We start from the raw sequence: 11,285 nt of genomic DNA on the forward strand, positions 1-11,285 counted from the left end.
TATGTGAAGCAGGCTTTCAGAAACCAAACTTGCTGAAGACACCTACTTGAAGCATTATGTGCAGTGCGCTCAGGCAGCTCCTCATCAAGGACATCTGGGCTGTCTGGATTGGAGGCCAGCGCTGCTGAGTAGATGGAACAGTAAAGGGACAGCGCATGACAGCTGAAAGGGACAGCTGCACACAAGCACCACAGCAAAGCAAATATAGACTCACATTCACTCTCAAGCAGAAGTGCCTGGTAGTTAAAGGGAGCCGCATCTTGTGAAGACACCTGTGGACCTGTAATGTTGCCATAAATCCAGAAAGTACAATGGCTTGTGCAGTTATACTGCAGCAATATTGTAACAAACTTGCAAAGAAATGCTTCATATGGTGTTACTGTTACCAAATACAAAGCAATATAGCAGCATCTAGTTTTCTTTAGTTCGTGACTTACAACTGTTGTGAGGGGTGGCAGCTTCCGAGCAGAGCTTGTTCTCGAAATATGAACTGTTGCAGGATGCTGCTGACATATAAAAGCATCCCACACAAATGGTAAGCCAGACATGCATAAAACATAAATGACAACTTACATTCAAGATGAGCTGCAGCTGCCAGTAGGAGGCATGCACCCACATTGTTGGCATTGGTTTCTCCAGCTGCATTTAGCATAAAAAATGGATGGAGCACAGTAATCAGCGTCCTTTTTATAAATACGTTATTTCAAGTGTCATACATACCCTGCCAGTTGTAACCATGCATCTTATTGTCGTTGCCAGTAGAGGCAGCTGGGAATAGAAAATATGATACAAGAGTTGTAAGTGAGCAATACAACAGGTATGCAATGTTTATTAACTACAATGAAGTTGCAATGTGTGATCGGAAAAATGTGCACAAAGTAAATCCAAGAAACTAACAACTCACATTCATTATCAGCTATAGCTTCGAACGTGAGACTTGAGCCCGTATCTTGTACTGCGCTTTCAAGGCCTGCATATGGTAGATTGAGTAAGCATAAGCAGCAATGATACCGCATTGTTGCCCAGAAAGTTGCTGTGCTTACTGCGCAAGGAGAGCCCTGACACATCATGGCTGACTTCTGCAGCTGAAAACCCCCCAAAATATATTGTTCGGTAAAATTAGTAGGATGTTAAGAAGCTAAAGATAAGTTTTCCTTGAAACTATACGTCATGGCTATGGTGATGAAATACCTTTCAATGGAGGGTCCTCTGAAGAATTTGCATTGCTCGACAATACGGCACCTGAATTGTAAACAAATGGGTTAACCATGATACAAAGTTGCCCCTATTGTGCAGGAAAACGAACAGAGTAAAATGGGGACGGCAGTTTTTTCTTTTTTTTTTTTTGAGGGATTACCTCTGTTACGTTCCAAAGGGGGCTTCCTAGGCTTTGGTAGCTTCCGATGTATGAATAGACTTGGTAGAGCGTTAGGTCGTAATTTCTTAATGCCGAGCTTACTCAAAAATAAAGGCTCGAATTGGTCCTCGGTGAAATGGTCCTAAAAAAGGTAATTTCAGTTAGACAACTTCGAATAGAATTCGGCTGATACTAGTTATTTGCACTGCACCTAAAAGTAAACGAAACCGCGAGTGCAAGACCGTGTCTCGGCCAGTAGACGTGACAGTTAAAAAGATATGCAGAAAATATTGACAATGACTGGCAATGTAAGCAGCAGCCGAAACCTTCGGGAAACCTGTTCGTTCTTTGTTAAAGGAATGATGTGCTTGAAGGCGGACATTTGTTACAGTCGTTGACATTTAGGCACCATTTATCGTCTCATTGCGTAATTAAACGCAACAGACTAAGAGACATACAGCAAGCGCGTCTCAATTAGACAGAGTAACTGTAGAGACTAATAGTGGAATGAACGAGCAAGCGAACGACTAAACGAGCGCGCGAACTAAACGAACGAACAAGCGACTAAACGAACGGCTAAACGAGCGCGCGAACTAAACGAACGAACAAGCGACTAAACGAGCGTGCGAACGAACGAGCAAACGACTAAGCACGAACGACGACTAAATCAGCCAGGGAACGAGCGGGCGACCGCACGTTTTCTTTGCGAGTGCTCCACCGCCGCATGTTAAGCTTCACACACTTTAAAGCTCACGCGAATTACGCACATACGTCCCAATTGCCTATGATGCTGTCGCTCGGCGACGAACGCACCGCGTTTTGGGGAGAGCACGCACGCTTTTCATCGGTGCCTCTGTATCGCAAATCCACCGGGCGACCGCCAACAAGGAACCGGGCGACCGCCAACGAGGAACACGAACAAATGAGGCAAACAAAGCTATTCTATCTAAAGAAGGCTAGTAAGTAACCACAAAAGGCAAACAGCTGCTATCCTAAGAGGAGCTTTCATGATCGAGACTGAAATTTTGTCCAAAGGACTGCGCTGAATCTTACAAATTTCGTAATCATGTTATCGCACGCAACCTCGATTGCCCGCGAACTCACGCCGGTTAGCGCATAACACGATTAAGCGCACCAAATAAGACCAACGCGACCACGTAGTGCGTATATAAACAAAGTAAACGTTGCGCAAAAATCGTGTTAAAGCATGCAGACAAATGACAGCATGTACAGTGAACTGTGCAATATCTACTATGTTACTGCCCGCAACAAAATACGCAAGCCTTGCACACACTATACAAAGAGAGACACAACTTACCTCGCATAGTCGCGTGGAGTATGTTGGTCGAAAGTTCTCCCTCCCGATTCTGTGAAGCCATGTCTTTCTTCGCAACTTGTCGCGCTTACTGGACGGTATCGCGAATAGTTTCTTGCCTTTGCTAAAGCTGTTCTGGCACCCGAAGGCGCAGCAGGCCATGTTCACAGAAAATGACGCGAAGCGACGTCGCACGTGCCACAAAACTTCCTTCAAGGCGTTCACGAAATCGCAACAACACAGAGCAGAAACGGAAGGAATGCCGCCAACAAGCGCCGCTTCTCGAGCAAAGATGGCACTGAAGCGCGACTGTAAACAAACGAAGCCGGCGCAAGGGGCCACGTGATGCCATTAGGCCAATAGCGACGGGGCGTCGGCTTCGGCCGGAGCGCTGGAGGAGGAGGCAGCATTCTTCAAAGCGTGGCACTACTTTACGAAGTTCAAGGGGCTTTACGCCAGGGTGAGCGGGGTGGCGGAAAGATCTAAGAATGGCGCTACTTTTGAAAGATTGAGGGGCTTTACACCCACCTGCACTGCAGCGCTCCTAGCGGCCATAGAGTTTTTCACTACATTACTATGGTGGCTAGAGGGCCCTCTAGCCACCATAACATTACCTAGAGGGAAATCTGGCGCTACTGCGCTGTGGTATGCATAAGAATGCCGGTATTTTGTGGATTCGGATTGGCATCGTTCTCGTAGAGACAGGACACCTTGAAGACGCGCTTGGCAAGTACCGTTTCGTCTGTCACAATGATTCATTTTCTACTAGAACAGCACGTAAGAAGCTGTTTTAGCTTTATTATTACGCAAAAACATGTTTTGTTGAACTATAAGAACTTGTTATTGTGTGTATGACTACATGTTACGTAAAAAGTATCAGCGGGCCGCTAAAGTTGGAGGACAGCCGACAAGGTTCGCGCTCGCTTTGGAACAGTTGGTCGTCTGTTCTTGCTTTTCTTCACTTGGTCATGCATCGTGGGTGAGTAAAGACGTAATATGCGTGAATGGAAACATTTTATGAAGATTTTACTTTGAGAAGGCGTTATTTTCGTAGCCATATCCACGTTTTAGACGAAGCCTCTTACAACACCAGCCAACACGAGCCTCGCAGGCACATATACCGTCATTCCCATGACGGCACGGTGCCCCCTTAAGAAACTCCCATAGACGGTGGCGCCAGATTACCCTCTAGGTGTTATAGTGTATAAATGAACCCACAAATGTTCTCACTTGTGATCTTAATAGTACTTGCGCTGTTGACATGCATTGTAGTTAGGCAGACATCAATTTTATGGACAATAGCAATATTTATTTAACATGCTGCTTAAGCACCCTAGAACAGACAGTGTACAATTGCATGTGTTCTGTAGTTGCAAATCATTACAACATATATGTCACACCTTTTTGCATTTCATATTGCAAAAAATTTGCTTTTTCAATTTCTGATTCAGTCAAAATTTCTGTTCCAGACATGCAGTAATGAGGACGGCACCAGTATAAAGCGACACACTCCACGCCCTCAACAGAAGCTGCTGCCTGCTACAACAAGGTCACTGTGTGGACATTGGCTACTACTACAAGGTAAACAACACATGGTTCAGAAATAAATATGTTTGATATATGCTGTATTGGCTTGCTGTTTGCAGCAGATATGAATGTTTGTTCATATTTATGGTTCAGTATAATTGGTTCGAACATATAAAACACACAAATTTGGCTAATCTGTGCTGTATCTCATGTGTCACCGTTTTGCCCCAACAGAGTCTATGCCGAACACATCTTGGTCGTCACAGGAGCTCCTATCTGCGCCAACAGGAAGGGGCTGGAGCCGAATTTGCAAGGCTTTTACACCAAGAACAAAGAAGCAGATGCAGAAGAATATGAATGAGATATCAAGTCTGCAGAGGACTGTGTCAAGACTGAAAAGAGCTTCAGCCACCATTCCACCAGCACGGACATTTGGCTGAGTCATCCAGGTAACTCAAGAAGGACTTTCTAGAAATTCTTCATCTTCAGATGCACCTGCAACATCTGACCAAGCACGGACGACGCTGGCCAAGAGATTGAGTTCCATCAGTTTGCCCTTAATCAGCTTCCTAGCCATGTTAATTCCGTTTGTGCCAAGTGTAATTTTCTTCTATAAATGCAAGCTTTCTCATTGCCCATTTTTGTTAGAGGTCATTCATCCTCATCCAAATATAAAGGTCAACCGATTCTTCGCTGATACTTAATACCAGTCACTGTCTAGCAGCCTAACATATCTGTAGCAGTATCTTCTAGTGTATGTTGTCATGCGCAATTCCTCCTGAAATAGCTGATGCAGCAGCGGCATGCGTCTTGCATTAACCTATGCACATGTGCTATGCACCATTTTACTTTTCTTTATGTTTTTAGCCTTCAATGCTTGCAGAGCAGAGTGGCTTCTCTCTTCAATGCAAGCTTTCTCATTTTCCATATTCCTAGTATCGTTGATGATTGCTCCTCTTCTTTGATAGCCTGGGTCTTTGTGCAAGCTACACTGAAGTGATTGATTGCAGAATCTGGTTTTGCTGCCCCACTTGGTTGTGGTAACTGTGTTACGTTCCTCGGATGTGGGTGCCTGGTCAGTTGCATTGGTAAGCAGTCCCTCGAGGTAAGCATTTGCTCCTGCAGTCCGCAAAGCGACATAGACTCCCAATATAGACACACCGTAACTGGTGCGCCCCGTTCATTCTGGCCTGCTGCAGCCATGGGCAAATTGTGCTTGTGGCCTACCTCGGCCATGATTTGCTCAAAACGGAGACCAGCATATGTGCTTACATGGTTCGAAGTGTATGAAGTTGATAGCCGTATGGGTGGAAAGGCCCGCAAGAATGGCTGCCGAAGGTGATGCCCACAAAAGCGACTTGTCCACATTGCGACAAAGTGGGACACAAAGTGTGAGCCACACATAGCGGCCCTCGAAAGAAAATAAATGTGCAGGTTGGAAAGGAGTTAACGCTAAAATGCCGGGTAGTCCATTTCGCTGTGTTGGTTGCGGCAGCAGATGCCTGCGTCACCTGATTGCTTCGCGAAGTTGCTCATCTTCAACGGCAACTGTTGGTTCAAACAGGTGCAAGGCTCTGTTCGATCTGTTTGTACCGCTGGTTGCCGCTCGTTACCAGACCACCACATGCGACAAAGGCAAGCATTATGCCTGTAAGATGGTTCGTAGCCAATGTATAATGTATTGTCTGAACCTCATGCGGTGATTGACTGCTGTTTAATTTTGTTGTTATGTCACTTGGTTACGGTCGCAGTGTTATGTTTTCAGAATATTGCGGCCTGGTCGGTTGCACTGGGAAGCAGTCTCTCGAAGTAAGCATTCGCCCCTGCAGCCTGCACAGCGACATAAGACTCCCAATTTACACATACCTTGATTCGTGCTCCCCGTTCGCCCTTTCCTGCTGCAGCAATGGGCAAATTGTGCCTCTGGCCTATCTCGGCCGCGATTAGGCATGAACGGAGACCAGCATACATGCTTACATGGTCGGACGTGTATGAAGTTGGGTGGAAAGGCCCGCAAAAGTGGCTGATGAAGGTGGTGCCCACGAAAGCGACTTGTCCATATTGAGACAATGTGGGACACCAAGTGTGAGCCACACATTAGCGGCCCCTGAAAGAAAAGAAATGTGCAGGTTGGAAAGGAGTGAACGGCTAAAATCTGGGGTAGCCCATGTCACTGTGTAGGCTGCGGCAGCAGATGCCTGCGTCACCCGATCGCTTCGCAATGCAATTTGGGCATTTTTAACGGCGACTGTCGCTGCAAACAGGTGGCACACTCTGTCCAGTATGTTTCCGCTGCTGGTTGTCGCTCGTTAACCTGTCCACCACGTGCGACGACGACGGTGAGCCGTTTACGAGCTCGCGTCATTGATTCCAGCGTATCTCGACATGCAAATTTTATTTCTGTTATTGCACGAGATTGTACACTGCTTGTCTTCTGCCAATAAAATCGCGCGTTCTGTTCACTCACTTGTGGCTTGTTTGTATTGGCGTCAGTAGAGGCTCTTGGCAATTAGAACGCACCAGCTACGCGGCAGCGAAGGCATTGAGGAATGCCGCATAGCCTGCAGCGCAAGCACGGCGCGTACCAGCGTACGCGACCGGCAAAAAACGGCCATATTGGATTTTGCTCTAAAAAAAAATGTGCACTTCCGCTGGATGGATGGATGGATGTTATGAGCGTCCCGTTTGGAACGGGGTTGTGGGTTGCGCCACCAAGCTCTTGCCACTATGCTGCCTAATATTCTACCTAGGTTAACCAATGAAAAAAAAAACACTATGAACTACCGCGTCCAAACTTTCTGATCCCCTATTGCGAATTGTGCTTTTGTACGTCTCCGTCTTTTGTCGTTTCCCTACTTTTCTTCCATCAATCCTCCAATCGCCTCTTACTAATGTCTGTTGCGGACCTGTTTGCTTTACCACTGCTCCCGCTGAACCCAAGGGCTTCAAGGAGGCAAGTGGTGCCTAAATCGACCGCTGGGTAGACGTCTTCACATTCTAATAAAATATGCTCCGTCGTTTCCCTAGCTTTACCGCAGCAAGCACATGCTTCTTCTTCCTTCTTATATCTCGCTTTATAGGTGCGTGTTCTAAGGCATCCCGATCTCGCTTCGAAAAGTAATGAGCTTCCCTTTGAGTTATCATAAATGGTTTCTTTCCTGATTTCGTTTTTTCCTCTTAAGTAGTTACTCATGGCAGGTTTCTTTTCCACTGCCGCCACCCATGAGATTAATTTAGCCTCTCTGACTTTCCGCTTGACCTTCCTTGTTGCTGTGTTGCCCACCCCACAGGCCGCATACTTGCTGGTAAGCTTCCTAGTTCTTTTCCTCCACTGTGAATCAATGTTTTGCCTGTACAGATACCTGAACACTCTCCCAGTCCATTGACTTTCTTCCATATTCCTCAGCCGTTCTTCATACTCAATTTTACTGCGAGCTTCCCTCACTTCAAAACTAGTCCAGCCCATATCCCCCTGCACAGCTTCATTTGTAGTCTTCCCGTGAGCGCCCAATGCGAGGCGACCCACTGACCTTTGGTTCCCGTCGAGTCCTGATTGTACCCCTGATTTAAAGCAAACAACCGCATTTCAAAAAGTAAGTCCTGGAACCATTACCCCTTTCCACATACCTCGGAGGACCTCGTACCTATTGTATCCCCATAGCGCTCTGTGCTTCATTATGGCTGCATTTCTCTTCCCCTTGACTGTTATGGTTTTTTCCTGTGTTTCCATATATCCATTGCCTTCGTTTATCCATATACCAAGGTATTTATATTCTGTTACCCGAGGTATTTCTTGGCCCTGTATCTCCACTGTCTGTTCACTGTTTTCATTGAATACCATAACACCTGATTTTCTAACACTAAATTTCAAACGTAAATTGTTGCCTTCCTGTCAACGGATATTAGCCAGACGTTGCAAATCGCTTTGCTTGTTAGCGAGCAACACAATGTCGTCCGCATAAAATAAACCTGGGAGTTGCTGCTGTATTACTGTACATGCCTGTTTGTATGAGAGATTAAACCCGATATTACTTCCTTCCAGCGCCCTCTCCATCCTCACCATGTACATCATAAACAGCAGCGGGGATAAAGGGCACCCTTGCCTCAGTCCCTTGTTGATATGAACTTTCTCCGCGCTCCTCATCCCTTCCCATTCAACGCAAACGGTATTTTCTAGGTAAATCTCTCTCAAAAGCTGTAATCGTTACCTAAGCCTTCCCCTTCCAGAATATCCCACAAAATGTTGCGGTCTACGTTGTCGTAGGCTCCTGTAATGCCAAAAAAGCCACATACAACGGTCTGCTTTCTGCTTTTGATATTTCAATACACTGAGTAAGAACAAACAAGTTATCATCCAAACGCCTACCTATTCTGAAGCCATTCTGAAGCTCTCCCAAAATGCCATTATTCTCTGTCCATGCTTGAAGCTTTAATTTGATTGCCTGCATTGCTAGCCTGTATATTACCGATGTAATGGTCAACGGTCTATACGAGTGAATTGTCTTTCTCCCCCTTACCTTTATAAATTAAATTCATTCTACTTTGTCGCCAACTGTCTGGTATCCGTCTATCTTTTAAAGTTTTTTCCACTGCTTTCACCAGAGCTTCCTTACTTTTTGGTCCTAGTTCATTTATCAGCTTAACGGGAACCTCGTCTAGCCCTCTGGCTGTGCGCTTAGGAATTTTCTCTTCCGCTTTCTTCCAGTTTAAATTTGTCAGAACCAGCTCCTTTTCCTGGGTCTCTTTCATGCTCTTTTTTTCCTCAAATACAACCTCGTCATTGCCTTGGAAAGATTCGGCTGTTATTTTTCGGATGTAATTTATTGCCGCTTCTCCTTCTAGTCTGCTTTCATCTTCGTCTAGGATATGTTGTTGTATTGTTGTTGACTTCCTGCCTAATAATTTTATGTGATTCCAAAATATTCTAGGTGCGGCCTTCTTTTTCTCACGTATTTCTGACAACCAACGTTCACTTTCAGCTTTTAATTTTGCTTGCACCAGTATTTGAACCATAGACTTTTTCGCCCGGTATATTTCCCATTTACTGGTTACTTCATCCTGTGGCAACTGCGCCTTCTTTGCCTGCCTGTGCTCTCGAGATGCTTTCTGTCGTTCGGCGATCGCTTCTCGTATCTCCTTGTTCCACCAGCTTTTCGGTTTCTTTTTTCCTTTCCAATGAACATGTTGTTTCTCTTTCCGTATTTCTGTCGTTATTACACTTAGAAGCTTACCATATTCCCACTCTTCACTTGGCCATTTGCCAAGTTCTTCCTCAACTCTAGTGATTGTATTTGCTATTTGTTCAGCGTTCAAATTTGGACTGGCCATTTTGCTCTCCTTGCTCTCTTTCACAACTACATATCCCATTTTCAATATGATGCGTTTATGGTCACTCCCTATGCTGTTAAACCCTTCCTCATCGATGACCATTTCTCTCAACTTATCATGAATTCCTTCTGTCATCAGACAGTAATCAATGGTTGATTGCCTGTTTCCCACTGCCCACGTGACCTGGCCTTCAGACTTAGGCCCTGTATTCACGATCACGAGGTTATGTTGCTCACAAAGGTTCAGCATTGACTTCCTGTTATTGTCGGTATAGCCATCTAAATCCTGTATGTGGGCATTCATGTCACCTAATAGGACAATTTCACCACCACTCCCGAAACCCTTAATATCAGCGCTTATGCATTCCACTAACTCTTTATTCTTCTCTGTGCAATTTTTTCCGGTCCACAAATACGTAACACCCAGCCAAGTTTCTTTCCCACTCATTGTACCTGATAACCAAAGATGCTCTTGACATTGTGAATTTACTCTTTTCCATTTGGCTCCCTCATGGATGAGCGTTCCGACTCCCCTCCCTTTCTTTCCGACTTAGTTCTGTTGCACCCTTCCCAAACATAATTCTCAATAACTGGCGGCTCTTCTGAGTCTCTAAGGAGCGTTTCTGTAACCGCATACCCCCCTATTTGTTCTCTGTGTAACTGCTCCTCAATCTCTGCCCACTTTTCCTTTCTTCTGCCGCCCTGCATGTTTATGTAGCCTATTGCATGGCGAGCTCTTTTTCTTGTTTTCCTCCTTTTTCTATTATCGACGGCGATGCTCTTCTGATGTTCCCCTAGGGGACCTTCTTCATTACTATCTACTCTGACCTCCTGAGCGCCTGCGGGCCCCCTAAAAAAGCAACAGCGCGACCACCAAGTCGCCAGCCCACTTCTCGTGCTAACCTGTAATTGAAGTGGATCCCGTCTCGTTTAAAACCACCACAACTTCTCACTTCCCTGTTTACTTCGACAACCTCGAAGCCTTTCTCTCGGCTCATTTTCCAGATTGCCTCATTAGCAGCCACTACGGCTCTTTGTACGTGACTGTCACGCACCGGCACCTCCGGTACCATGCACACCACGATCTGCACCTGAGGGGATAGCTCACGCAAGTCGTCCACCCCCTTCGCCAAGCGCTGGGCTAGTCCTGGCCCTTTCCTGTTTAGGACGTCATTTAGCCCACCTGCTACTATGACGAGGTTGCGCACGTGGGCATTTTCCGCGAGCTTTTTTTTGCTCGCTCCATGATAGAACCAAGTGTGCGCCCTGGAAATGTCCCTACCGCCACTCTTCTATCGCCTTTCACCCTCTCCACGATTGCTTTTGAGCACCCAGCCAGGTTTTAATCGCCAGCGATAATGACCATTTCGCTTTCTCCTACCTGTCCCTGCTTCCCTTTGTCATTTTCCGCGTGATTCGGACTCGACAAGGGGGATTGTCCCCTGGGCTCCTGCTTTTTCCGCGTAGCGGCCTCAAGGTAGGTGCTGCTCTTTCCAGCTAACCCTTCATCACCCTGCCTGCGTTCGACGTATTTCTCTGACCCTCCCTCGCGTGTCGCGTCGGGGGTCTGCGTTCCATTTATCGCACATTGTCGTTCACAATGGCGGCCCTGTTCAGCTTTTCCTCGGCTACTTCAAGCCTTTTTTCAACTACCTTCCCTGCCTCACGCTCACTGTTTAGCTCATTTTTGAGCTCTTGCACCTGTTTGAGAAGCTCTTCCTGGAAAGCCTCCATTTTCTGCAGCCTAGTATCGACATCA

At 46.1% G+C, this 11,285-nt stretch overlaps 1 long non-coding RNA gene across 2 annotated transcripts; it reads right to left on the reverse strand.

Moving 5' to 3' along the window:
- Positions 1 to 214: 214 nt before the first annotated feature.
- Positions 215 to 2,276, reverse strand: LOC129384512 (uncharacterized). 2 transcript variants are annotated; one of them, XR_011894575.1, is made up of 4 exons: positions 905 to 2,276; positions 721 to 768; positions 574 to 639; positions 215 to 280 (listed from the first exon to the last, which is right to left on the reverse strand). It is a non-coding gene; the product is annotated as an uncharacterized lncRNA (long non-coding RNA). The 2 variants fall into 2 exon arrangements; XR_008612226.2 differs by lacking the exon at positions 215 to 280 and having other exon boundaries at positions 385 to 639; positions 905 to 2,274.
- Positions 2,277 to 11,285: the final 9,009 nt, after the last annotated feature.

The sequence above is a fragment of the Dermacentor andersoni genome, chromosome 5 (genome assembly GCF_023375885.2).
Source record: "Dermacentor andersoni chromosome 5, qqDerAnde1_hic_scaffold, whole genome shotgun sequence".
NCBI classification, from domain to species: domain Eukaryota; kingdom Metazoa; phylum Arthropoda; class Arachnida; order Ixodida; family Ixodidae; genus Dermacentor; species Dermacentor andersoni.